A 27,498-nucleotide genomic window follows, 5' to 3' on the forward strand; every position below is an offset into this window, starting at 1 on the left:
TTCAGGACAATTTAATAACTATTATTCAAATTCAGCAGAATAATTGCCTGACTGAAACAATGATCTATTATCTACTCAATTCAGCTTTTCGGGCAACAAGAACAATGTAGATTTATATAGCGCCTCTTAATGTAGTAAAACATCCCAATGTGTTACACAGGGGTTTAATCAGGCAAAAATATTGACACCAAGTCAAAGAAGGAGACATTCATACAGATTAATCAAAGAGCTGGGTTACAAGGAACATGTTAAAGGATGATAGAAAAGTGGAGAGATGGAGAGGTTAAGGGAGGGAATTCCAAAGTTTCTTTCTTTCTTCTTTTGGGCCTCCTTATCTCGAGAGACAATGGATACGCGCCTGGAGGTGGTCAGTGGTTTGTGAAGCAGCGCCTGGAGTGGCTATAAAGGCCAATTCTGGAGTGACAGGCTCTTCCACAGGTGCTGCAGAGAAATTTGTTTGTTGGGGCTGTTGCACAGTTGGCTCTCCCCTTGCGCCTCTGTCTTTTTTCCTGCCAACTACTAAGTCTCTTCGACTCGCCACAATTTAGCCCTGTCTTTATGGCTGCCCGCCAGCTCTGGCGAATGCTGGCAACTGACTCCCACGACTTGTGATCAATGTCACACGATTTCATGTCGCGTTTGCAGACGTCTTTATAACGGAGACATGGACGGCCGGTGGGTCTGATACCAGTGGCGAGCTCGCTGTACAATGTGTCTTTGGGGATCCTGCCATCTTCCATGCGGCTCACATGGCCAAGCCATCTCAAGCGCCGCTGACTCAGTAGTGTGTATAAGCTGGGGGTGTTGGCCGCTTCAAGGACTTCTGTGTTGGAGATATAGTCCTGCCACCTGATGCCAAGTATTCTCCGAAGGCAGCGAAGATGGAATGAATAGGCCTTAGACATCTGAAGTCATGGCCGCCAATGGTGAGTTAAAGAAAGTCAAGGAGACACAAAAGTCAGGCTTTATCCTACCTGACTTATCACCAAGGAAGCGTGCTTTAAATTACATTTTATATATTTAGATATATCTTGATGCTCATGCTGGTGAGTGGAACACTTGTCAAATCATTGCAGCCAATGCTCGCATCAAGCACCTGTCAATTGCAGGTTAAAGCTTCTTTCACCTCAACAATGTACCTTATCTCTAGTCTCAGAAGAGATACTCTGCATCAATCTGAACTATATACTGGCTATCCTGGTGAGCTGAGTGGGATGGACAGCAAATTATAATCTAGCTCAAGTCAAGATAGTGCTGTAAGACAAGCATAACATATTGAAATTTGCAAGTCAGTCAGCATCTGTAAAGGGAAGACAGTTTACTAAACAGGCTACAGGTTATACCTTAAACATTCACTTCATCCACCTCTGGCACACAGTGTGTACCATCTGCAAGATGCACTGCAGCAACTCACCAAGCCTCCTTCCAAACCCACGGCCTCTGCCACACAGAATGACTCGAGCAGCAGATGCATGGGAACATTGCTACCTCCAAGTTCCCCTCCAAGTCACACACCAGCCTGACTTGGAAATATAATGCCGTTCTTTCATTGTTGCTGGGTCAAAATCCTGCAACTCTCTCCTTAACAGCACTGTGGGTGTACCTACACCACATAGACTGCAGTGGTTCAAGAAGGCGGCTCGCCACCACCTTCTCAAGGGCAATTAGGGATGGGCAATAAATGCTGGCTCACATCCCATGAACAAATAAAAATAAATGTTTCAGATGTGTAACTCTTTATCAGAACAGCAGTATTAATTGTATATTAATTGTATTCAATTGTATGCAGGTTGTGGGCATTAACTGGGAATCCACTGGTGTTCCTATAAATGGGAACTGACTGAAACTATGGTTGTTAGGTTAGGAGATGCATGTTTGTAATGTGTATCTATGTAAAATAACCCCTATAAAAGTGTAAAAATTGGCTCCAGTTCTATCCTTCACCACCAGGCTTTTTGGAATATATTAGCAGGCATTTTTGAATTGTGACATATATAGTTAGAGTTGGGGTCATTTAAACTTTGGTCAATATCAGATCAGCTGACCATGACACATCCCTGCTTGATATTCACTTCGATGGAAACAAAATGGGGTGAGTTGTACAATGGACGGGCAGCCTGATATCGCCTGTTTTGTAGAATTGGCCAATGTTAAAATTATCCCTAGTGATTCTGAATTCCTCACAGCTTTAGTACACCTGCAGTGCAGGTGTAATATTGGTATCTGCAGCCAAACTCATACAGGTGGATTTTCCAAGTGGTGCTGTGTATGGTGGCTGGACAGACTGGTCAAGAAATGTGATCGCAATGGACCCATTTTACAGGCACAATCAAATTTTGGGGCCGTTGGTTCTGTCATTAAACAGTGTCATGAAGAAAGCCAGGTGGAAAGGAGAAATAAATGAAAGCTAAAGTATGGGTTCATTAAAGATCCAGATGAAGGAAGTCACTGCAGTTTCATCTGCTGTTGGGTATCTAGAAAATGCAAAGTTCCCCATGGGATGTGTATGGCTCATTTCATAAATACAGATTATTAAAGATCGAGAGAGAGCATTGCTGTAATCTTTTGAGGAGCACTACTACTGAAAAAATATTATGAGCACACTCTGAGAGAAAAGGCTTCAATTGGCAAGAGGGCTTTGCCTTGGATAATGCATGATCTCCCTACTATAATTCATAAGCAACACTTAGAATTTTTAAATAGCATTGTGGGTGAATTAAATCTGCTTAAACTGATGCTATATCTCTCCCCTTTGTCCACACTTTCCTTAAGAATGCAATCACCTAAATATTTTCAGATACCCTTGAGCAATTGTCCGGGCTGATGGAAAGAGAGAAAGACGATAATGAAATAGCTCTTGTGTGGCACACTTTTTACTTAGTGCACAACAGGGACAAGGGATAATTTTCCAGTTCCACGTTACTGATATGGAGCTTTGCCAGTTAAGAGCAACGTGCAGGGTCTTGGTTTACACAGCGCCCTTGGTTTTTGGACCCTAAATAATGGTCAGGAAATTGTGGGCACTGTTTTATTTAATTCATTAATGGGATGGCCCTTGCCCACCTTCTTGAACTGCTGCTGTCCATTGGTGCTGGTACACCCTCAGCGCTGTTAGGAAGGGAGTTCCAGGATTTTGATCCAACGACAGTGAAGGAACGGCGATATAGTTCCAGGTCAGGATGGTGTGTGGCTTGGAGGGAAACTTGCAGGTGGTGGTGTTCCCATGCATCTGCTGCTGTTGTCCTTCTAGGTGGTAGAGGTCACAGGATCGGAAGGTGCTGTCTAAGGAGCCTTGGCGAGTTGCTGCAGTGCAAGATATAGATGGTGCCCAAATTTCCAATATCAGTCGGCAGAGTTGGAATATTACCCTTTGCTGTACTATTCAGACCTGACAATGCCTGTAACAAGAACCGAGTCATTTTCCATCTCATTCATTTGGTTCAAAATTATAAACACAAAAACACATCTGGTTCATATACATTAATTGCAGGAAAAGCCCCAATTATATTTTCCACTAAGTTTAGACACTCTTAGCACGGTTTTATATGAATAGAATAAGATGGCACAAACTGGACACTCGCCGATGCCATACTGCTAGGGAATATGCCCACCTTTAAACATTCAGCATCAATGAGACCTGGCAAAGTAATGTAAAAGGTGTTTGTTGTTGCACTAAGACAAAAGGCGGCTGATAACTTTGAAACCCTATCCCAGTATGAGGCAGTGCCTTCAAAAGAGGAGGTAATGTTAGAAAATTGGAGAGCAAAGATCTTAAAAGCCACCAGTATATTCTTGACTCAATAGCCTGCAGCACTGAATTTGCCTTGTTGCCTACTTTATTGGATCCATTTGCTCCCAAGCAGAATGTTTGTTGAAGGCAACATATTAACCTGACAGGAGAGTTTCAAAAAGTGGTTCCTTTCATGGATTGAAGAGCTTTGGACTTGCTTATCTGCCCAGTTGACAGTGCTTCAAGTCAAACAGTTTTGATCTGTGGTTCTTCTGACTGTAGAAGAGGTCTCTGTTGCAGTTTAAGCTTTTGTAAGTATAGGTCCCGCTTTCACTTGCTTTATTTACATAAAACCCACAAGTGAGACTCCTGGAAAAAATAGATAAGAGACCTTATTGCTAGGTGTTTTTGTGTCTGGAATTAATCTTGCTTTCATATGTATTACTGTCTGCAGCTGTGTAATTATAAATATAATTCCTCTTCTGTGCATGCAATCTTGGAAAAATGTGTGTCCGTAGAGAAATACAAAACTGTTCAAATTACTGGTACATTTTGCAGTTCTGAAACTGTTTTCCTCTTGGACTCAACTGTAGATTTATGTTATAATTTTCTCAATTGATGCACGCTGCAGACTTTGAATCCATTTCGAGAGTTAATTTTACTGCTTTTTGTCTTAATAAAACCATTTGCTATATTGCAGTCATATTCTTATAAATTAAGGTAAATGAAACAATTTTTTGATTTATGAGAAAGAGCTTGAACAATATAAATGAGATCGTCACCCACGTTCTCAGAGGATTTTCACAACCTGAAGGAGGGACAGTGTATAATGCCTTTGTTTAATTTTACATGAATGATTGGAGCAAAGCAGTGAAGGCAAAGCCTGTTGTGATTGTCTCCTGCCAGTCTTGTGTGACAGTTTGGCAGTGAAAACAGAGAAATACATTATAGATGGATTCCAGCAATTCTGACGAATGTATCTTCAGTTGAATGTGTCTGAGCCATGAGACGGTATAATGCATTCTTTTAGTGGTGTAATTAGTGGGGCAATTGGGCTGGATTTTTGTGGTTAATGCTTCAGGGTCTAGAAATGGGATTGTGCCGCACCTGTTTTTGTAGTCATCAAATGGGCACCTAAGAGTCCAGTATATGTGCATGTGCTCATTCTGTGCTGATTTGCATGCCCACCATATTGAACCAGACCACTCGTTAGACAATGGGGGCGCACACCCAAAATTGGTATCAAGCTCATTTCATATGCAAAACTGGGGCGTAACAGCTTTTCCAGGCCCCTTTGTGAAAGTGGTCAGCATTATGCATTGTTCTGTTCCTTCAGGCATACAATAGCCAAATCAGAGGGCGGGTGCTATCCAAAATGCAATTTTCAAATCTTTATTAACTATCTTAATGTGGAGCGGGGAGGGGAAGGATTGCACTTGCAGTGCGGAACAGGCACGCGCAGGCTACCCTTCATATTGTACACTTAGGTGCCCATTTTATGCCCATGAAATGGGTATGTGGCCGATGAATTGCTAGGCCGAGATTTCAAAAGGCTCTTGAGGGGGTATAAAAAGGTAGCAAGAGACAGACTGAGAGAGGGTGGGGAGGAATTTGGGGGTGGGGGGGGTGGGCGCGGGAGGGGAGTTCTGGAGGCTGATGTAGCTGAAGGCTGTACCACCAGTAGTGGCTGAAAGGAGGGGCGATGCACAAAAGGTCAAGGGTCAGAGGATTGGCGGCCACGGTCAGGGATATAAAACCGGAGGAGCTTGGAGAGATAGTGTGGAGTGAGGCCATGGAGGGATTTATAGATTAGGATTTTAAATTTGATGCATTGAAGGTTGGGGAGCCAGCATTGGTTGTTGAGGATATAGTACATTAAGTATTTATCTGCTGGTGTCACCAATTTCTGGAGTCTTGTTTGCAAATCATGACCTAGCAATTAACCTGAATTTGGATTGCTAATGCTATTGTACTGGAGTTGGCTGATTTAAAGGATAGGCCTGCATTTTTTCTTCTGAAAGACAATTCTATTGCTGCCCGAGCACTTTAGATCCTCTTACAGCCACTAGCTCCTATTTCCCAGCCCAAATGTTGAGGAGGGCTTGCTGGTGACTTGGTTGAATATGGGATGGCCAATCAGAGTATTCCTCTAATTGGGTTTGACTGATTACACTCAGTGGGATTTGAAAGTATGAGTCAAGACAGTGAAAACAGTGCCCTGTTAAATGTGGAGCAAACTTCAGTTATATGTGCCCACATTCTGCATGTCAAATATGTAAAGTGTATATAAAAAAGACAAGAAATTGTGAGGAGAGTTCGTCTAATTCAAATTGTCGCTTTGCATTTTTATTGCTTTAATGATCTGGTGACAGGTTGACTGCTTTTTTACTTTTGTAATCTGTGGTATATTGTAGCTTTTGGCACTGGAATCTGAAAGGGGTCATGAGGTTGCCATGTATTTGCCTGTGAGAAGAATAAGCACACAAGAAAAACATTTGGCTGAATTAATGAAATGTCATTTTTAAAGGGTACAGTCCATATATTCTTGCACAATTAACCTTTTAAAAATGTATGTATTTGAAACTAGCTGTTTCAATGTACGTTTTATGGTCACTGCAATTTTCTTTGTAAATAAAAAATGTCTAATGTAATTTGATGGTGTGAAGTGTTGCCAAGACTGTACAAAAACTAGAAATACTCTTTCTTAATAAAACTGGATCAGTAAAATCTAAAAGATTTATCTATGTACCTGTTCAATACTTCATAACTTATCAGCAATGGCAAGCGAGTTAAGTTATCTTCTAGTATGAGCTTACTTCACCGGCAACATTAATTCCTGTTGTTCAGCAGTCTGCTTGTTCAAGCCCCATTCCTGGACTTGACATAATCTAGACCAGGGTTGTCCAACGTTTTCGGGCGAAGGGCCGCATTATGATTTTTGCTCAGCCCAGGGGGCCAGTGTGCAAATTTCGAAAGATAAAGGCATGAGAAATTTCTCTCTCTAATAAAAACAACACATATGCATTTTTGTGAAGAAGCTTTAAATGAGAAGACTAATTTATTGACTTACTTTCTCATCACTATGTTGAAAACTGATTTAGTGACATACCTGGCATTGTTTTTGCTTGTATAAGTAGTCAGCCTCCGCCCGCACACTTGATATAGTAATGCAGAATATTCTGGATAGATATCTATCTATCAGGAGTGATCTTGATCTCTCTCTCTCTGTCTCTGTCTCACTCCCTGTGTTCCCCCGCTCTGTATTGTTCCACCCCTCTCTGTGTTATCCTCACTCTCTGTGTTCCCCCTGCTCTGTCCCCCCTCTCTCTATCCTCTCCGCCCTCTCTCTCGCTGTTCCCCCTCTCTCAGTATTTCCTCACTCTCTGTTTCCCTCTTTCTTTGTTTCCCTTCCCCCCTCTCTTTGTTTCCCCTCTCCCTCTCTCTCTCTGGCAGTGCAGGGAGTGGGAGCGCTCAGCACAGCAGCTTGTGGTTGGTCATTTTGTTTAAAAACATCGTGCTGAGTTTCACAGCTGACAGCTGTGGAAGCTGGAATGTGTTTCCCAATATCGGACAGATTCGGGGTTTTCCTGCGGGCTTTTTAAAAAAGTCGGAAAACCTCGAATCTGTCCGATGTTAGGATGTGCATTCCTGCTTCAGCAGCTGTGAAACTGACAGTGTGATGTTTTTAAAAAGGCCGCTGTGCAAGAAGACGACAATGGGAAATTTCCCATCTCCAGTCACGGAGCCCAGGCGAGGATGAGGAATGGCCCAGGTACAGTTTACAACCGTGGGCCGGATGGAAACCTTTGGCGGGCTGGGTCCTGGCCCATGGGCCGTATGTTGGACAACCCTGGTCCAGACTGCCATTTCTATTCAGTATTGAGGGAGTGCTGCACTGTCGGAGATAGCAGAGTTGATTTTAACCCTACGAGCCCAATAGTTACAAACAAGCAGATTACTTACACATTTGGAATTGGCCTTTTTCCACCATCTCCCATTATTAACCTCCTGGGTTCTGCCAGTGGATGAGACGCCCACTTAAAGCAGGCAGGAGTCTTATGGATTTATGCAATTTGGGATCCTATTACATGGCTGGAACACCGATCAAGTGCAGAGTGGAGAGGATGTCCCAGCTCTCGCTCCAGTGTGGAACAGGTTGACGACTAGTAGAAAATTCAAAGGGATCCTCCTACTAAATTAAAAAATATCCTTGTGGGGTCGGGAGGAGCAGGAGTGTGTCTATGGTCCCTATGAAGAGGGTCGCAGACTCCACAGATTCCCCATGCCCCCAACCTTCCCTTCTCTCCATTTCCTCCCTCCCAAAACCTCCAGTCCGCCAATTACCTGGATGCCAGTAGGTGGCCAAGAACCACCTCCGCTTACAAAAGCAAAATACTGCGGATGCTGGAAATCTGAAACTAAAACAGAAAATGTTGGAATACTCAGCAGGTCAGGCAGCATCTGTGGAGATAAAAACAGCGTTAATGGGCTGGATGTTGTGCCTGCAGCGGGGTTCCCAAAGGCAGGCCAAAAAGGACATGGGGAATCCCTCCTCAGCCAGCTGGAGCCTCCACCCCCACTCTGGTGCAATTCTACAGTGCCGGGCCAACTAACAGCCCAGCACCGGGGTCCCCATCCGTTCAAAGACAGAGAACCCGCCTTCAAGAGCTGCCGGTCAATCACAGGGCCAGCAGCTCAACAGTATTGGCAGCGCTAACGGGAGCGGTGGACACTGCTGGTACTGCAGGAGGCCTTGGACACGAGCCTGGTTCTGCAACCCAAACCCAAGGTAAGTGAGGCGGGGTCACCAGGACCAGACTGGCAGACCCCGACGAGGTGAGGAGAGGGTGGTTCAGGAAGGTGCAGGTTTTCCCAGAGGGGCCCCTCTGTGAGCTACAGATTGCCCACGGAGGAAGAAACAACCCCCCCACCCCCCAAGTCCACTGGGAAGTTGCCTCGTTTTTTAATGGGCGACCGGAGGCACCCCTGCTGCTGGTTAAATCCCAGCAGCGACAGGAAGAGGCCCTTAAGTGACCAATAATAGGCCACTTAAGGGCCTCAATTGGCCTCTGCACGGGAATGTGCTCTTCGGTCTATCCTGCACCCGACAAAATTGCTTTGCAACGGGAAGACGATGGGCCCTCCGTCCTCCCACCTCCCATCGCAATTCCATGCCCCCCCCCCCCCCCCCCACCCCCTCCTCCCCCACCCTGAACCTGTCTTGGGGGGCCCAAAAAAATTCAGTCTAATGTTTAAGGTCTGTGATCACAACTGAAATTCCACCCTTTGTGATTTGGATCCCCCCATGATTGCCAAGATCTCCTGGACATTCAGAATTCCTTGAACTACTGTTCTCGCCGCATCCTAATATCTTATTTTAACACCATGTGTCACCACTTGCATACTCTCGACCTCTCTCTTGAGCAGCACTGACTCACTCTATCTGGTCCACATTTTCATTCTTTGCCCCATCTGGCACTTTAACAAAAAACTTTTCATCTTCCTTTCATGTGTGACGGATTGCAAGCTTCAACAACACATGGTACCAACACCCCTTTGGATCCTTCTTCCCCTTCCCTTCCCTCTGACCCAATCTCTTCTTCGAATCTCACCTCTTGCCATAAAAAAGAGTTCTGATGAAAGGTCACAGACCTGAAACATTAACTCTGTTATTCTCTCCACAGATGCTGCCAGACCTGCTCTGTAGTTCCAGCATTTTCTGTTTTGGCACCACCTCACTTCCCCCTGATGGCAACTGCTCTGCGCCCTCCTCCTGCTCAGAATGAACCATTGGCATTTAAATCAGGCCCAGAAGCCTCTGGCAGGCGGGAAATAAATTCTCTGGAGCAGTTTGTCACTGGAATCCTGCTGAGAGTTAAAATCCATTCTGCTGTCATTCGGATGTGACAATAAACTGAGATACTTGCTTGCCTGCCAATATTTGTCCAATATTTGTAACTCAGCTGATACCACCAAGTCCAGACTATCAGGTCATTTATCTCATTACAGTTTGTGGGACCTTACTTTGTTTATATTATCCTCCATATTTTCCTGTATTACAAGAGTGACAAATCCGCCTTTCGGTTGAGACGTTAAACCAAGCCCCGCTCTGGCCTCTCAGGTGAACGTTGCTGATAATGGGACCCTGCTGTGCACATTGTTACAACCACATGGTGTGATGTGGGTGCTTCCCACTGTTCAACGCCCCACATAACCGCAGCAAGTGTATTTGTATTAGAATATGGCCCCTTGGTGTTTTATTTTTCAAATAAACAGACAGCGACAGGTTGTTTTACAGGTTTTAAAAACAGAAAGTCAATTTTTTGATCAATAAGCTTTATCCCAAAATTGTCATGACCACATTCACTCATGCATTTGCTTGCTTGCGCACACAAACACACACACACACACACACACACAAGAAGAGACAGAGAAGGTAAAAAGGAAGAATACTTTTAGTGAGAGAGAAGGTTATGATAAACCTGTTGAATTCTCTCGGAAATCAAGTTCTCGTTGGATGCAGGCCTGTGATGTGTGTAGATTTCTCTCTTGGTTGAAGGTTCTGTTGAAGACGGTGGGTTACTTCTAGCTCTCACTGCTGTATACTGTAGATGTTGGATTCTGCAGCAGGCGGTGTGCTTTTTCTGGCTTGGCCAAAACACAAGCTGTTAGGATGTTGCTTCCCTCTCTCTCTCTCTCTCTCTGGCTGTCTTTTTTTAAGGTAAAGCTGTTATCTCTCATCTCCTGTTAGGAGACGCTCTGGTTTCTACCCCATGGTGATCACACACTGGCCCAGGGCATGTCTACTTCACGCTTTCTTTGTTTCAGAAGAAGACATTCAATTGTGGAATGATTTAGGATGGGTGTAGGATGGGTTCAATTGACACTTCTTAGCTTTGAAAACTTGTCCTTTGTCTTTGTCAGACAATTTGAATACACAAAAGGCCAATCCCTTTTCCTTCGGTGCCCATTTTGAACCATTGTTCACATTTTAAAATAAATGTTCATTTTTTTAATGACAAAGTCCATTTTTCATAATTCTTTGGCATTAGCCCATGTTTGTTATATCATCGCACTTCCAGTGTATGTGAAAACATATAGTCTTTCTTTGCTTCCTTGCAAAGATCATGAAAGGTGTTACATATGCAAGTTCTTTCTTTTTCAACAACTCGGTTTGGGTATCCATTGTGATGTTCATGCAGGAGAAGAGGTGCAGTAATAGCCCTGCTGCTGCATTAACCTAACTGCCCTATTCTTGCGTATGCCTCAGCCATGAGCATTCTGCCACCACATCCCACTCCTCTGGGATCCCCTAGAAAAATCATGGACAACAGTAAGGACTCAGTCACTGCCCCTCTATCCTCTCCTTTGTGTTGAGTGTTCCTCAGCCATACAGGAGAAGAGAACCTATCTCAAGATTTACAGCTTTCTCCCCATGTGACTACTTGCACAAGATAATATAACATCATTTTAAAAAAAATTGGATTGTCCATAAATGGTTTTAGATGGAAAAAACAATGTTCTGATTCTTAAAATATCTGTAAACATGATAGTGAGTCTCCAGTTTGTTGACCATTAACAGTATGTGTATTTTAATTACCCATTATTGGAAACATACTGATTTGTTTTTATGGGCTGATTCATGTATTGTTGTTGCTTTTATATATTTTTTAATGATTTTCTCAATGAGAGTTTAACCATGCTTTTCAATCTTGTTTGTGATTAGCATGCACATGAATTACTTTGTTTGCACTAGTCCTAATAATATATACTGTCATTGACACTGTTCTTATTTCTAACATTTGTCTGTCCTGATATTCAATCAGCGAATTCACACACCGCTGGATGTAAACTCTACTAAAAAGTTTGAAAATACTGATTTTCAGATTAGAAACAATTTGCAATTCTACATAATTGCATAAATCTTTTTATGGTTGCAAGGTATAAACTACATATTTCCTCGATTTAAATAAAGAGCTCCAACCTACGACTGAGTACAACAACTCTAATTATCAGCTCAAGCTCTTTGTAAGTGTATCCTGAAGGATTTCAGGTGCTGTCTGTTGGAGATACTTGAAACTTTCTGTTAACCCCCCTCCTGAACTAACTGAGTTTCCCGACTAGATCTACTGCTGAGAAAAAGCGTGACCTTGAGGATCCAGTTATAAGTTTCGATCAGTGCAAAGTGACTTTGTGTAGTGGAAATGAGATTGTCAAGGCCCCAACTGGCTCCAAGATGAAGTCACTGACTTACGTTTCATTCTGACATCAGATAGGTTTCTGATTCTGGATTCAAATTGTATTTACATGCTTTAACTCTCTTGCAGTGTAAATGTACTTAGGGATATCTTAAAACTACGATCCTTTAAAATTACAATTTTGTGCCTCAGTTAAAATATATCTGCTTGTTGCAATGTATCTGGTTACAAAAAGGTCATTGGTGACATGGAGCAAAAGACATTACAAGAAAAGTTCCCTTTAAAATAAAGTTGGGCTGACTAAAATTTGGAATATCTTACAAAGTCTGAATTTCTTTTTTTAAGAAAGAAGCTTGGCAATCTATACTTAGAAAATGTGAACCTGTTCATAGTACCCCACTCTTACCCATTAGCAGCAAAGATTTAGATGAAAAAGTCGACTGTTACAGTGAATTTCAAAATGTAGCCAATAAAAGTAATGTATAGTCCACACGTAGAATTTATGAAGTGTGAATTCAGGTTGACCTGCCAAGAATAAGCACTTGGTCGATAAAATGTGTAATTAGAAGGTCAGATTACAGTAACAGGGCAATAACTTTTGTGAAGTTGGTTGATGTGAAGCATGATCTTGCTTTTATGGGCGTTTAGGGCATTGTGTTCTGAATGTACACGTATTGGATACGGTGTTGAGTTACATTTGAAGGTCTTGAAGATCTGTGCTCCTCCAACCTTCTCCCCATCTGGCTGTGAAGCTTACTTTGATACCAACTTTTATAGCGAGCCTAATGAAGTAGTATTCAATGAAAGAAGCCTTTCATTTCCTCCCAGGGTCTTCCTGAGGAGGGTCAGGTTCCTTGAACAAAAGAGCAGGCCCATTGCTTCATGTCAGCTGAGCAGCCTCTTATAACAGACGGTGGGCTACTATACAACCTCCAGACCGCTAAGCAGATCTTTCAGCAAAACAAAATCTCAACTTTCTGGATGGAGATGCTCACCAAAAACTTTCCCCGCAAACGTTTGCTTTTTCGAGCCTTAATTTTCAGCAATTGACTGCATTTTATGTATTTTTGATACAAAGTTTCTAAATTGTGTTTCATTTTTGTGTGCACTTTAAGAGCTACATTTTTATCTGTGGCTAAGGTTAATAAACAACAGATGGAGTAAACAAGTGAGACGGTCCAGTAGAAAGCTAAGGTAGTTTTGTTCTATTACATTCTCCACTTAGTGTGATGTGTTTGCAGAGGTTGCTTATAGACACTGTGAGGGAATGGGTGGAGAGAATTTGTACATTTTTAAAGAAGAATGAGTTAGATGGGCCAAATAATCCCCCATGTCTGAACTTACCTTTGTTAGTTTGTATCCTCATAACATGGCTGCAGCAGCCACTACCAGCTATTATGCGAGGACAATTATTAGCAGGGGCAGGAGCGAAATGCAGAGGGGGGGGGGAATTTTATGCTCTCCTCCGCCTTGGGTTTGAAGGTGGAGAGAGCATGTAATTGGGTGGGATGGTGGTGGAGAGGATGCTGCCACCTTCTTCCCTCCAACCAAATTAATTCCAGGGCAGGACGACCTGTGAACAGCCTTCCCACCTCACTGCCAATTGAGGCCCTTAAGTGGGCAATTAATACCCCATAAAGGGCCTCATCCTGCTGCCTCCAGAATTAGCCCAGAGGTTGTGGGCATGTTGCCGGATGGGGAGAATGCCAAGCAAACACATGCAGTTGTTTGCTGGCTCTGGGTGGGGAGGAGGGATGGTCCCTCATTCAAAGGTACTTAGTGTCTGAACAAAGGATCTGGCATCGAGAAGGCGGGTGGGGGGGGGGTGGGGGGAGGACTGACCCCACCCACTGTGATTTACCTGTGGCCTGGGTCCCTAGTCTGTGGTGAGTCCAGTACCAGCGGCAGCCACTGCCTCTGCGATGGCGCTGCTCAATTAGAGAGCTGCCGGCCTCTGATTGGCTGGCAGCTCTCAGCAGGCAGGGTCCTTGATGCTGGGGAAGGCCTGACGCTGTCCAGTTAAGTGCTTAATTGGCACTTGATTTGGCTGGCTTTCCCCAGAGGAGGCGACGGGGGGCTCTTGCCGGTGCTTTAAACAGTGGCCGAGACTCCTATTGCCAAGACAAAATGCCAGCCCATGAGTGCAAAGGGCACAAAAGGTACAGCACAATAAAACCAGCTACCATGACAGACACAACTACCTGGATATTAATGAGGAGCAATATCTGATGAGGTTGAGGTTGAATGTGTTGAGGATAGTGAACCATCTGCACGATCAGTGGCAATGAAAGTCACCAACTATCCTCCACTTTTATGCCACTGGGGCATTCCCTGGAATCAGTCACTGTGCCATCATCTGCTACATTCAGCAAGTAATTGAAGAACAGGATTACCCGCACATTCATGTTCATAAAGTTCGCCTGAAGCACCAGATAAAATTCTACCAGACTGCAGGTAGAGAGAATCATATACTACTCACTTATTTAAATGGGAATATCAACATACAAATGGTGTGTGACTGTGGTCAAAAAATATCCTTGTGGAGTACCCATAACACAATCCAGTCCACACAGCATTTTGATTCAGAAGAATGGCAGACTCCTTGGAGATGTGAGCTCGAGTTCGGTCATGGCTGATGCAAGCTCTGTACTGAATGAGCAACCATTTGAGCTGCTTAAAATATGCTTCAGTTGTTTGGGCCAGTCTGGTGGGGGAAAGGGACAGGTTAACAATAAAGGTAGGCAACATTGCATTAGCATACTGGATGCTGTTCAATATTACAGTGTGCAGAGCCCTCACAACGGGCTTGGGTGAGGAGCAGTGACAAGGCAAAGGTGACGTGCTGATGCTAGGAGGAATGAGCCGTTGGAAACAGGGTGAAAGGTGTGAGCGGTATCGATTGCCAGCACTCGCAGGGAGTTCTACAACTTTTCCACTGTGACTTTCCAATGAACCTATTTACAGTCGGGGAGCTGCTAGCTGCTTTACCTGTTTTGTTAAGCTGCAAACCAGCATGATGTTTACTTTGGTTCACTTTCAGACAAGTTACACTTCCTTTTCTAATCAAGAAATAATTATTGAATATAAAGTATATCAAAGTGACATTTTTACTTAGCACATGTGGTGTTTGAGTGTGTTGGTTTTTATTATTGTACTTGATGTCACTCCTCAAGGTGAAGTGTTCTCCAAGCTGAAGGAGTGGCCATGTGTTCTGGATTCGGAAGCCTTGCTACCTATATTGTAACTGAAGCACTTGAAACAGGAGTGTCTTGTGCAATAGATGTCAGCTGCTGTGTTCCTGTGCATACAACTGCTGGGTCCATCTCCTCATGGTGACTAGTTATCTATCTGAGCCTAAAATACTAGGCTCAAAGGTGATTGAATCTCTCCTTAAGATTTTGTTTGTTACCTGTCAATCTTTAATGAAATAGGGCTGACACAATTGTATAGTTTTATCATCATGTTTTACTTTAATCATATAGTGTACACAATTTGTCCAAAAGATTGCTTTATCAGGAACATTTGACCCTGAGATTTTGGAAAAATGTACCTTTTTAATGATAACGTGGCTGCTGTTATGCGATTAGACAGTTTACTGACTAAACTGGTTGGGATGTCATTGTTTTTCCCTTCAGATCTGTTTGAATCTTGGCAGTGACAGCTCGAGTATTACAAAAGGTGGGTTTTCTTATTGTAGATAATGCTACTCCTAATCAGGCAGGTGTAGTCATTGGACAGAACTTGTTCATGTAAACTATCTTATCTTAGTGAAAGCTTTTGTTTATTAATTACCCCAATTACACTGCCTTTTCAATTCTCAGCATGTAGTTTGGAGTTTATGCTCTGCAGCTGAGCCGGTAGTCTGGGATGCAGGGGCTGGGTCAGTAGTGTTGTGTGTGGGGGCTGGGGCAGTAGCGTTGTGTGTGGGGGCTGGGTCAGTAGTGTTGGGTGTGGGGGCTGGGTCAACAGTGTTGGGTGTGGGGGCTGGGTCAGTAATGTTGGGTGTGGGGGCTGGGGCAGTAGTGTTGGGTGTGGGGGCTGGGACTGTAATGTTGGGTGAGGGGGCTGGGTCAGTAATGTTGGGTGAGGGGGCTGGGTCAGTACTGCTGGGTGCGGGGGCTGTGTCAGTCGTGTTGGGTGCGGGGGCTGTGTCAGTAGTGTTGGGTGCTGGGGCTGTGTCAGTAGTGTTGGGTGCGGGGGCTGGGTCAGTAGTGTTGGGTGCGGGGGCTGCGTCAGTAGTGTTGGGTGTGGGAGATGGGTCAGTAGTGTTCGGTGTGGGGGCTGTGTCAGTAGTGTTGGGTGTGGGGGCTGTGTCAGTAGTGTTGGGTGTGGGGGCTGGGTCAGTAATGTTGGGTGTGGGGGCTGGGGCAGTAGTGTTGGGTGTAGGGGCAGGGACAGTAGTGTTGGCTGCGGGGGCTAGCTCAGTGGTGTTGACTGTGGGGGCTGGGACAGTGGTGTTGGCTGTGGGGGCTGGGGCAGTAGTGTGGGGGCTGGGGCAGTAGTGTTGGGTGCGGGGGCTGGGGCAGTAGTGTTGGGTGTGTGGGCTGGGTCAGTAATGTTGGGTGTGGGGGCTGGGGCAGTAGTGTTGGGTGTGGGGGTTGGGGCAGTAGTGTTGGGTGCGGGGGCTGGGGCAGTAGTGTTGGGTGTGGGGGCTGGGTCAGTAATGTTGGGTGTGGGGGCTGGGGCAGTAGTGTTGGGTGTAGGGGCTGGGACAGTAGTGTTGGCTGCGGGGGCTGGGACAGTGGTGTTGGGTGTGGGGGCCGGGGCAGTAGTGTTGGGTGTAGGGGCTGGGACAGTAGTGTTGGCTGCGGGGGCTAGCTCAGTGGTGTTGACTGCGGGGGCTGGGACAGTGGTGTTGGGTGTGGGGGCCGGGGCAGTAGTGTTGGGCGCAGGGGCTGCGTCAGTAGTGTTGGGTGTGGGGGCTGGGACAGTAGTGTTGGGTGTGGGGGCTGTGTCAGTAGTGTTGGGTGTGGGGGCTGGGTCAGTAATGTTGGGTGTGGGGGCTGGGGCAGTAGTGTTGGGTGTGGGGGCTGGGGCAGTAGTGTTGGCTGCGGGGGCTGTGTCAGTAGTGTTGGGTGTGGGGGCTGTGTCAGTAGTGTTGGGTGTGGGGGCTGGGGCAGTAGTGTTGGGTGTAGGGGCTGGGACAGTAGTGTTGGCTGCGGGGGCTGGGACAGTAGTGTTGGCTGTGGGGGCTAGCTCGGTGGTGTTGACTGCGGGGGCTGGGGCAGTGGTGTTGGGTGTGGAGGCTGGGGCAGTGGTGTTGGGTGTGGGGGCTGGGGCAGTAGTGTTGGGTGTGTGGGCTGGGTCAGTAATGTTGGGTGTGGGGGCTGGGGCAGTAGTGTTGGGTGTGGGGGCTGGGGCAGTAGTATTGGGTGCGGGGGCTGGGGCAGTAGTGTTGGGTGTGGGGGCTGGGTCAGTAATGTTGGGTGTGGGGGCTGGGGCAGTAGTGTTGGGTGTAGGGGCTGGGACAGTAGTGTTGGCTGCGGGGGCTGGGACAGTGGTGTTGGGTGTGGGGGCCGGGGCAGTAGTGTTGGGTGTAGGGGCTGGGACAGTAGTGTTGGCTGCGGGGGCTAGCTCAGTGGTGTTGACTGCGGGGGCTGGGACAGTGGTGTTGGGTGTGGGGGCCGGGGCAGTAGTGTTGGGCGCAGGGGCTGCGTCAGTAGTGTTGGGTGTGGGGGCTGGGACAGTAGTGTTGGGTGTGGGGGCTGTGTCAGTAGTGTTGGGTGTGGGGGCTGGGTCAGTAATGTTGGGTGTGGGGGCTGGGGCAGCAGTGTTGGGTGTGGGGGCTGGGGCAGTAGTGTTGGCTGCGGGGGCTGTGTCAGTAGTGTTGGGTGCGGGGGCTGTGTCAGTAGTGTTGGGTGCGGGGGCTGTGTCAGTAGTGTTGGGTGTGGGGGCTGGGGCAGTAGTGTTGGGTGTGGGGGCTGGGACAGTAGTGTTGGCTGTGGGGGCTAGCTCGGTGGTGTTGACTGCGGGGGCTGGGGCAGTGGTGTTGGGTGTGGAGGCTGGGGCAGTGGTGTTGGGAGTGGGGGCTGGGGCAGTAACGTTGGGTGTGGGGGCTGGGACAGTAGTGTTGGGTGCGGGGGCTGGGGCAGTAACGTTGGGTGTGGGGGCTGGGACAGTAGTGTTGGGTGCGGGGGCTGGGGCAGTAACGTTGGGTGTGGGGGCTGGGACAGTAGTGTTGGGTGCGGGGGCTGGGGCAGTAACGTTGGGTGTGGGGGCTGGGACAGTAGTGTTGGGTGTGGGGGCTGGGGCAGTAGTGTTGGGTGCGGGGGCTGTGTCAGTAGTGTTGGGTGTGGGGGCTGTGTCAGTAGTGTTGGGTGTGGGGGCAGGGGCAGTAGTGTTGGGTGTGGGTGCTGGGGAAGTAGTGTTGGGTGCGGGGGCTGGGACAGTAGTGTTGGGTGCGGGGGCTGGGACAGTAGTGTTGGGTGCGGGGGCTGGGGCAGTAGTGTTGGATGCGGGGGCTGTGTCAGTAGTGTTGTGTGTGGGGGCTGGGACAGTAGTGTTGGCTGCGGGGGCTAGCTCAGTGGTGTTGACTGCGGGGGCTGTGTCAGTGGTGTTGGGTGTGGGGGCTGGGACAGTAGTGTTGGGTGCGGGGGCTGGGGCAGTAGTGTTGGATGCGGGGGCTGGGTCAGTAATGTTGGGTGTGGGGGCTGGGGCAGTAGTGTTGGGTGTGGGGGTTGGGGCAGTAGTGTTGGGTGCGGGGGCTGGGGCAGTAGTGTTGGGTGTGGGGGCTGGGTCAGTAATGTTGGGTGTGGGGGCTGGGGCAGTAGTGTTGGGTGTAGGGGCTGGGACAGTAGTGTTGGCTGCGGGGGCTGGGACAGTGGTGTTGGGTGTGGGGGCCGGGGCAGTAGTGTTGGGTGTAGGGGCTGGGACAGTAGTGTTGGCTGCGGGGGCTAGCTCAGTGGTGTTGACTGCGGGGGCTGGGACAGTGGTGTTGGGTGTGGGGGCCGGGGCAGTAGTGTTGGGCGCAGGGGCTGCGTCAGTAGTGTTGGGTGTGGGGGCTGGGACAGTAGTGTTGGGTGTGGGGGCTGTGTCAGTAGTGTTGGGTGTGGGGGCTGGGTCAGTAATGTTGGGTGTGGGGGCTGGGGCAGTAGTGTTGGGTGTGGGGGCTGGGGCAGTAGTGTTGGCTGCGGGGGCTGTGTCAGTAGTGTTGGGTGCGGGGGCTGTGTCAGTAGTGTTGGGTGTGGGGGCTGGGGCAGTAGTGTTGGGTGTGGGGGCTGGGGCAGTAGTGTTGGGTGTAGGGGCTGGGACAGTAGTGTTGGCTGCGGGGGCTGGGACAGTAGTGTTGGCTGTGGGGGCTAGCTCGGTGGTGTTGACTGCGGGGGCTGGGGCAGTGGTGTTGGGTGTGGAGGCTGGGGCAGTGGTGTTGGGTGTGGGGGCTGGGGCAGTAACGTTGGGTGTGGGGGCTGGGACAGTAGTGTTGGGTGCGGGGGCTGGGGCAGTAACGTTGGGTGTGGGGGCTGGGACAGTAGTGTTGGGTGCGGGGGCTGGGGCAGTAACGTTGGGTGTGGGGGCTGGGACAGTAGTGTTGGGTGCGGGGGCTGGGGCAGTAACGTTGGGTGTGGGGGCTGGGACAGTAGTGCTGGGTGCGGGGGCTGGGGCAGTAACGTTGGGTGTGGGGGCTGGGACAGTAGTGTTGGGTGTGGGGGCTGGGGCAGTAGTGTTGGGTGCGGGGGCTGTGTCAGTAGTGTTGGGTGTGGGGGCTGTGTCAGTAGTGTTGGGTGTGGGGGCTGGGGCAGTAGTGTTGGGTGTGGGTGCTGGGGAAGTAGTGTTGTGTGTGGGGGCTGGGACAGTAGTGTTGGGTGCGGGGGCTGGGACAGTAGTGTTGGGTGCGGGGGCTGGGGCAGTAGTGTTGGATGCGGGGGCTGGGACAGTAGTGTTGGCTGCGGGGGCTGTGTCAGTAGTGTTGGCTGCGGGGGCTGTGTCAGTAGTGTTGTGTGTGGGGGCTGGGACAGTAGTGTTGGCTGCGGGGGCTAGCTCAGTGGTGTTGACTGCGGGGGCTGTGTCAGTGGTGTTGGGTGTGGGGGCTGGGACAGTAGTGTTGGGTGCGGGGGCTGGGGCAGTAGTGTTGGATGCGGGGGCTGGGACAGTAGTGTTGGCTGCGGGGGCTGTGTCAGTAGTGTTGGCTGCGGGGGCTGTGTCAGTAGTGTTGTGTGTGGGGGCTGGGACAGTAGTGTTGGCTGCGGGGGCTAGCTCAGTGGTGTTGACTGCGGGGGCTGGGACAGTGGTGTTGGGTGTGGGGGCCGGGGCAGTAGTGTTGGGCGCAGGGGCTGCGTCAGTAGTGTTGGGTGTGGGGGCTGGGACAGTAGTGTTGGGTGTGGGGGCTGTGTCAGTAGTGTTGGGTGTGGGGGCTGGGTCAGTAATGTTGGGTGTGGGGGCTGGGGCAGTAGTGTTGGGTGTGGGGGCTGGGGCAGTAGTGTTGGCTGCGGGGGCTGTGTCAGTAGTGTTGGGTGCGGGGGCTGTGTCAGTAGTGTTGGGTGTGGGGGCTGGGGCAGTAGTGTTGGGTGTGGGGGCTGGGGCAGTAGTGTTGGGTGTAGGGGCTGGGACAGTAGTGTTGGCTGCGGGGGCTGGGACAGTAGTGTTGGCTGTGGGGGCTAGCTCGGTGGTGTTGACTGCGGGGGCTGGGGCAGTGGTGTTGGGTGTGGAGGCTGGGGCAGTGGTGTTGGGTGTGGGGGCTGGGGCAGTAACGTTGGGTGTGGGGGCTGGGACAGTAGTGTTGGGTGCGGGGGCTGGGGCAGTAACGTTGGGTGTGGGGGCTGGGACAGTAGTGTTGGGTGCGGGGGCTGGGGCAGTAACGTTGGGTGTGGGGGCTGGGACAGTAGTGTTGGGTGCGGGGGCTGGGGCAGTAACGTTGGGTGTGGGGGCTGGGACAGTAGTGCTGGGTGCGGGGGCTGGGGCAGTAACGTTGGGTGTGGGGGCTGGGACAGTAGTGTTGGGTGTGGGGGCTGGGGCAGTAGTGTTGGGTGCGGGGGCTGTGTCAGTAGTGTTGGGTGTGGGGGCTGTGTCAGTAGTGTTGGGTGTGGGGGCTGGGGCAGTAGTGTTGGGTGTGGGTGCTGGGGAAGTAGTGTTGTGTGTGGGGGCTGGGACAGTAGTGTTGGGTGCGGGGGCTGGGACAGTAGTGTTGGGTGCGGGGGCTGGGGCAGTAGTGTTGGATGCGGGGGCTGGGACAGTAGTGTTGGCTGCGGGGGCTGTGTCAGTAGTGTTGGCTGCGGGGGCTGTGTCAGTAGTGTTGTGTGTGGGGGCTGGGACAGTAGTGTTGGCTGCGGGGGCTAGCTCAGTGGTGTTGACTGCGGGGGCTGTGTCAGTGGTGTTGGGTGTGGGGGCTGGGACAGTAGTGTTGGGTGCGGGGGCTGGGGCAGTAGTGTTGGATGCGGGGGCTGGGACAGTAGTGTTGGCTGCGGGGGCTGTGTCAGTAGTGTTGGCTGCGGGGGCTGTGTCAGTAGTGTTGTGTGTGGGGGCTGGGACAGTAGTGTTGGCTGCGGGGGCTAGCTCAGTGGTGTTGACTGCGGGGGCTGTGTCAGTCGTGTTGGGTGCGGGGGCTGGGACAGTAGTGTTGGGTGCGGGGGCTGGGGCAGTAGTGTTGGATGCGGGGGCTGGGACAGTAGTGTTGGCTGCGGGGGCTGTGTCAGTAGTGTTGGCTGCGGGGGCTGTGTCAGTAGTGTTGTGTGTGGGGGCTGGGACAGTAGTGTTGGCTGCGGGGGCTAGCTCAGTGGTGTTGACTGCGGGGGCTGTGTCAGTCGTGTTGGGTGTGGGGGCTGGGACCGTAGTGTAGGGTGTGGGCTGGGGCAGTAGTGTTGGCTGTGGGGGCTGTGTCAATAGTGTTGGGTGTGTGGGCTGGACAAGAGTGTTGGGTGTGCTCCATGACTGGTGCGGGGTATTGGAGTGAGCCTGAAGCCAGAGGAACTCTAATGTTTCCTTGTAGATCCTGGAGAAGTTTTCCTGCTGCTTCTAGCTCACTTGGACTAAAAGATATTGAAGAACCTTCCTGTTTCTCTGATGGCCGGGTTTCTGTCTGATGCTAGGTTTGTTTGGAACTCCAGCCCTGGTTGTTGCAGCCGCAGTTACTGAGGTCCGAATAATGTCATCAGGCCCCAGTATTTCCGTATTACTGAGGCCCCCACTTGTGGCAGGTGGATTGGAGCCTGCCAAACCTGGGAGCTAAAATGAAGTGGGCATAAAAACACGAAGGGACTGCAGCACGCAGTGCCTGACTGCCATATTACTCCATCCATACCATTCCCACCGAACAGGCAGGGTTAAAATCAGGATCATTTCTGCATTCTGGGGCTCTTGAGTTCAGATCACATTGTCTCAAGCTTTCTCAAGGATCCACCAAAGTTCACTTTTAAGTTGTGTGTGTATTTTTAGAAGACATAGGATTGTGCATGCTGTACTGCAGAAATATGTCATCTACCATCTGCTCAGTGACATAATTGACATCAACTCTGTGGTTGATATGGCTTTCTTCTCTCAGGGGAAAGAAGTGGGTGGTTATCAATAGTAAGCATTGTGAGAAAAAATGGGGTAAAAGATAAATCAAAGGGATATTGTATTCCTATTGACTTTTCTGTGAAAGCAGAAATGGTGGTGGTGCGTTGATAGACCTTCAGATGTTTTCCCAAACGTGCTCATTCTACTCAGCTGCAGCCATCAGTTGAGAAAGGTTCATTTAAATTGTTAATCTCTATGCAGTCAGGATTGAGCCAGCTATCTTTAATAGTCTGACAACAGTCTAATGCTGTTAATTCAAAAGTTTTTTTGAAAAAAAATCAAAGTATCGAGCTGTTTGAATTTGAATAAAAGCACAGGAGTTCATTTCTGGATGCTTGTAAGTCAAGCGAATAGACAATTCAAATGAAGAAAGACAACCGTCTGGCTTGAAAGACAATGTTGCGAGTACTAAAATAGTCCAGTTATGTCGCTGTGCAGCCACATTGTGCAATTCAAATTGAGGAGCGGACATAAAGTAAATGAACTGTTGGCCAGATCAAGTGAAAATGCCTTTATGGCATTCCTCATTGTCGATTGCAGTTCAGACCTTGATGTGGAGCTCAGTTCCACATGTATATTCACACAACCCACTTGAATAATCTGACACATGTGGGCTGAATTTATTGGGCTCAGTATGGATGGTAATGGAGGCAGAGGGACCCAGTATATTGTGTGGGAAGGCGGGGTCTGGGGGTGGTGGCGTGGTTCGGGTTAGGGTTGATGGTGGTTTACCCTTCACCTTTCCGACGCTTTCCAATTTAGTGCAGGGTGGGGAAGGCAGACGACAGCCTTCCCACCCCAGGCCACTTAAGGGCCTTTTCCCTCTTCCAATTCCATTTTTCTGAAGGTGGAGGGGCCTGTTACCTGGCAGCCTCTTCGCAGGATTGGGGGGTGGTCCCTACTTTGGGTCAATCCAGGGCTCCCAGAGGACTCATTCCCCCCCTAACCCCCCACCAGTGGCAATGGCCGCACCCCCCCCCCCCCCCCCCCGCCTGAGAAGATCCCCGCCCACCCCACAACCCTGTCCCCACTCACCTTTCCCGGGTCCTCAATCTTCTACTATCTTCATAGTGCAGGGCTTCCTGTTGTGGCTGCTGGTACTGCAGAGTTTCTGGCCCTCCGATTGGCCGGCAGCTCATGGAGGCAGGAATTCATCCCTTAAAGGGACGGTGTCCCTGACGGCAAGCAGTTAACTGCCTGCCCATCGTGGAATTGCAACCAGGGTCCAACGGAGGATATGGAGTTGGAATTTAAGTTCAGGTCCAAATTGGACAGTGAACAGTGGTTCCACCTTCCAGCTCACCCCCGGGACCCCCATTGCCAGACACAGCCACATTAAAGTTGATACAATCACCGGGCACAATTTTAACCTAACTCAGCGGTGGGAAACCCATGGGATCAGGTACAATGCTGATTTTTACACCCTGCCCAATAATACTCATTGACTTCAATGGAAAGGTCAGGCCTTTCAACATTGCACCCAATCCTGTCAGTTCACTGACTGGTGGGATAGATTAAAATTGCTTCCATTTGGCAGGGTGTAAAATCAATGTTCCACCTGATTCCATGAATTTTCCAACTGACAAGTTAGATTAAAATTGCCCCTGATGTAGTTTTGGTGTTGTGTTATAATAATAATTGTAGTATAACCACAAGCAAAGTTACCAAACTTGCAGCACACCATATTTTAATAAACAGTGCAAACCAACAACTACTTGCATTTTTATTGCACCTTTAATGTAATAAATTGACCCAAGGCATTGCACAGGAATGTTATCAGTTGAATTTGGCAATGAGCCACATAAGGAGACCAAAAGCTTGGTCAAAGAGTGAATGGGACTTGGTGCAGGTTAGGATACCAACAGCAGAGTTTTGGATGAGCTCAAGTTTACGGAGGGTGTAAGGTGAGAGGTCAGCATTGGAGTAGTCAAGTGTAGAGGTAACAAAGGCATGGATCAGGGTTTCATGAACAGATGAGCTGAGACAGGGGCAGAGATTGGTGACGGCACAGAGGTGGAAATAGAAGATCTTGGTGATGGAGAGGATATGGAGTTGGAATTTCAGTTCAGGTCCAAATTGGATAGCAAACAGTGGTTCTGCCTTGAATGGGGGGAGGTTGGGGAGTGGATTCAGTTGATGACTGGGGGATGGAGTTTGTGGTGCAGATTGGAAACAATGGCCTCGGTCTTCCCAGTATTTGCAGTTTTAAAGTAGCAGCTGAATAGGGTGTGAAATCATGTGGAGCAGCTAGTCTTCCCGTCTCTTGCCAGCATGAGGTCCGAGACGTTTTGAGACCTGAGTGCATTAGCGCGACACAGGTGAAATGCATGTGCCAAGACGCCGGTTCTGGAAGATAGGGAAATCGGCCAGCTCCCACAATGGTGGTGGGAGGTGGAGGTGTGGGAGGGGCAGGGAAACAGTCCTGAGCAGGCATGTGAATGTTTCCTGGACCTTTTTATAAGCAGCCTTCAGCGGTGGCCGCACGGGGTCTTGCAATCAGAGTATGATCCCGAATTGTATATTTAGCCGGCCTCCTCCTGGCCTGTTTCAGGCAGGCTGCCTGCCCATTGCAACAGCTAATCCGCAGTATTAATGGGCGGCTGAGGTGTCCCCACCCTGATCTCCAGTAGCTTCCCCCCCATTTCTCAGGAGAGAAATTGGCCCCAGCATGCCTGTTTTCTCCATAGGTGCTGACTAGCCTGCTGAATGTATCCAACATTTTCCCTTTTTAAAATAAATGATCTTACCTTTTTAAACTTTGCTCAGCTAATGAAAAACCTTTGTGGAATTTTTGTCTAATGTGTGATAATGATCTGCCTTCAAGAAGTTTCTGTGGCTTTGGCTTAAAAACCATTAACACAGTAGACAGTCTGCCCTTCATTTTTATTGAAGTGGGTTACAGTGACTCAATGGTAATTGTTTTGACTCAGCTCAAACTGAAGCTAACTTGGTTTTGTGATATATTTTAAATCAACTCAAATAGGTTCTTAAATTGATGTTCTAATATTCTTGTGTACTGTGTTTTTCGAATTTGCCTAAATTCACTTGTGGTCATTTTCTTTAGTGTGAAAACCATTCAGTTGTAAACTTTCATATGCAGTTTGATAACCTGAATCCAAATGAATGTATAATTTTCTCATGTGAGTGTGTGTGCCGGTGTATGAGTGTGGCAGTCTTGTGCATCGCCAGTGCCACCATATTTTGCACAAGGCATGTTGATTTTTGTTGATTGAAGGTTAGCATCGCCTGAACATATGTCGGCTGGCGTACAGAGTAGGACAACTCATTCGTCTCCTAATCTACTACCCTCTGGCCTTTCGATATTGTCACTTGCCTTCAGTACTTCATCTATTCTAATTTAATTGTTGGTTTTAAAACTTAAAACGAGGCTGTGTAGCAGTAACTATAATGTGTGTGAAATGTTTGCAGAATTTTAAGCTGCGAGATTCCCAAGTGTTCGGAAGTTATCTCTTTGGGATCCGATACTCTATATTTTGCTGAGGAGATGTTTGGCTATGTGAGCAAGAGTCATAGATGGTGATTCGTATTTCAGAATTAAAGCTGTTAAATACGACCGAATGTGAAAACAGAAAGTGCTGGAAATACTCAGCAAGTCTGGCAGCATCTGTGGAAAGTAAAACAAGAGTTAACGTTTCAGATCAATGACCTTTCATCAGGAGGGTCATCGAGCTGAAACGTTAACTCTGTTTCTCTCTCCACAGATGCTGCCAGACCTGCTGAGTATTTCCAGTATTTTCTGATTTTGTTCAAGATTTCCGGCATCTGCAATATTTTTGCTTTTGTGTTAAATACGACCTGCTGTGGAAAATAAAACCATTCCATCTTCAGCTCAAGAAACTAGCAAAGCTCAAATGCAGTATTGATATCTGGAAGGTGCTGAAATGACATTATTCATTGTTTTAACAGAGTGTTACAATGGGCTGAATCTTCTGTGCCCGCCACCGGGCAAAAAGAACGGTGGCCTGCCTGTGCGGCGGCTCATTTGAATAGCCGGGATGGGCTGCCCCCCGATCACAGGGAGGGACTGGCTGTCTATCCTGGGCAATGGCGTCAGCTGCCTGTGTGCACCCCCCCACAATAACCATAAAATTATTAATTTTCCCTTCCGCCCCTCCCCACCAAAACGCTTACCTTTACAATCTGACCTTTCCCCCAACAAACTGCGTAAACTTTAACTCCCACAATCCCACCAATGATGCTACTTGCCCCCCTCCCCCACTGAGAAACTTACCTCCTCACCCCTCTCCATTAGTGTGATGCCTCATTTCCCCAGACAGGGATCCGAAGGCGTGGAAGTGCCGGCCACCAGGCCGAAGATTGGAGCAGGAACTCAGGCGGTAACATAAGTATTAGTAATTCATTCATTGTCATTTATTTAAATATTCAAATGGGGGTCCCATCGCCAAGCAGTGGGCATGCCGCCATGAGGCCTCACCGTCACCGGCAATAACAGGCCAGGCCCTCCTGGCATCAGGGTCTGTGGGGGCCCTCTCTAGGAGGCATCTTCAAGCACCACCCCCCACCCCCCCCCCCCCCCACCCCCCGGCCACTGACCCTGATGCCTGGGGAAGAACAAAATCCAGCCCAACAAGTGTATCAGTGCATGCATTAAAATAGCACAGAAATAAATAATTTGCATTTATATAGCACCTTTCACAGCCTCAGGATGTTCCAAGGTGCTTTACAACTATTGAAGCACTTTTTGAAGTGTAATCATTGTTGTAATGTAGGAAGTGAATTCCATTCAGCCACTTGTTGAATTTATAAGCTAGCATCCCATGGTGTTATTTTAAAGCCAATGTTCACCACACAGAGTGCTCAATATGTAGAATGGACTTCTTGATAGGGGATGGAGGCAAAATGCCTGGAATCAGATAGAAACCAGTTAGGTGATGTGATAGGGAACTGCATGTTCTCCTGGATGAGTGAGTTAGAGTGGGCTTTCCTCATCCATATCTGTTTTGTGATCATGTACTGATCCTCATTTAAGCAAAGTAATCAGTCCTGATGTCTGGAAAGTCCCCTTAATGAAACAAATGTCTCCATTCAATGTATCCT

General features: G+C 48.4%; 1 protein-coding gene across 3 annotated transcripts in view; it reads left to right on the plus strand.

Annotated features, from left to right (window-relative positions):
* Positions 1-27,498, plus strand: part of lama1 (laminin, alpha 1) — a 386,693-nt gene that overhangs the window by 36,104 nt on the left and 323,091 nt on the right. The window lies entirely within an intron of this gene.

This window comes from Heterodontus francisci, chromosome 5 (genome assembly GCF_036365525.1).
Source record: "Heterodontus francisci isolate sHetFra1 chromosome 5, sHetFra1.hap1, whole genome shotgun sequence".
Lineage (NCBI taxonomy): Eukaryota > Metazoa > Chordata > Chondrichthyes > Heterodontiformes > Heterodontidae > Heterodontus > Heterodontus francisci.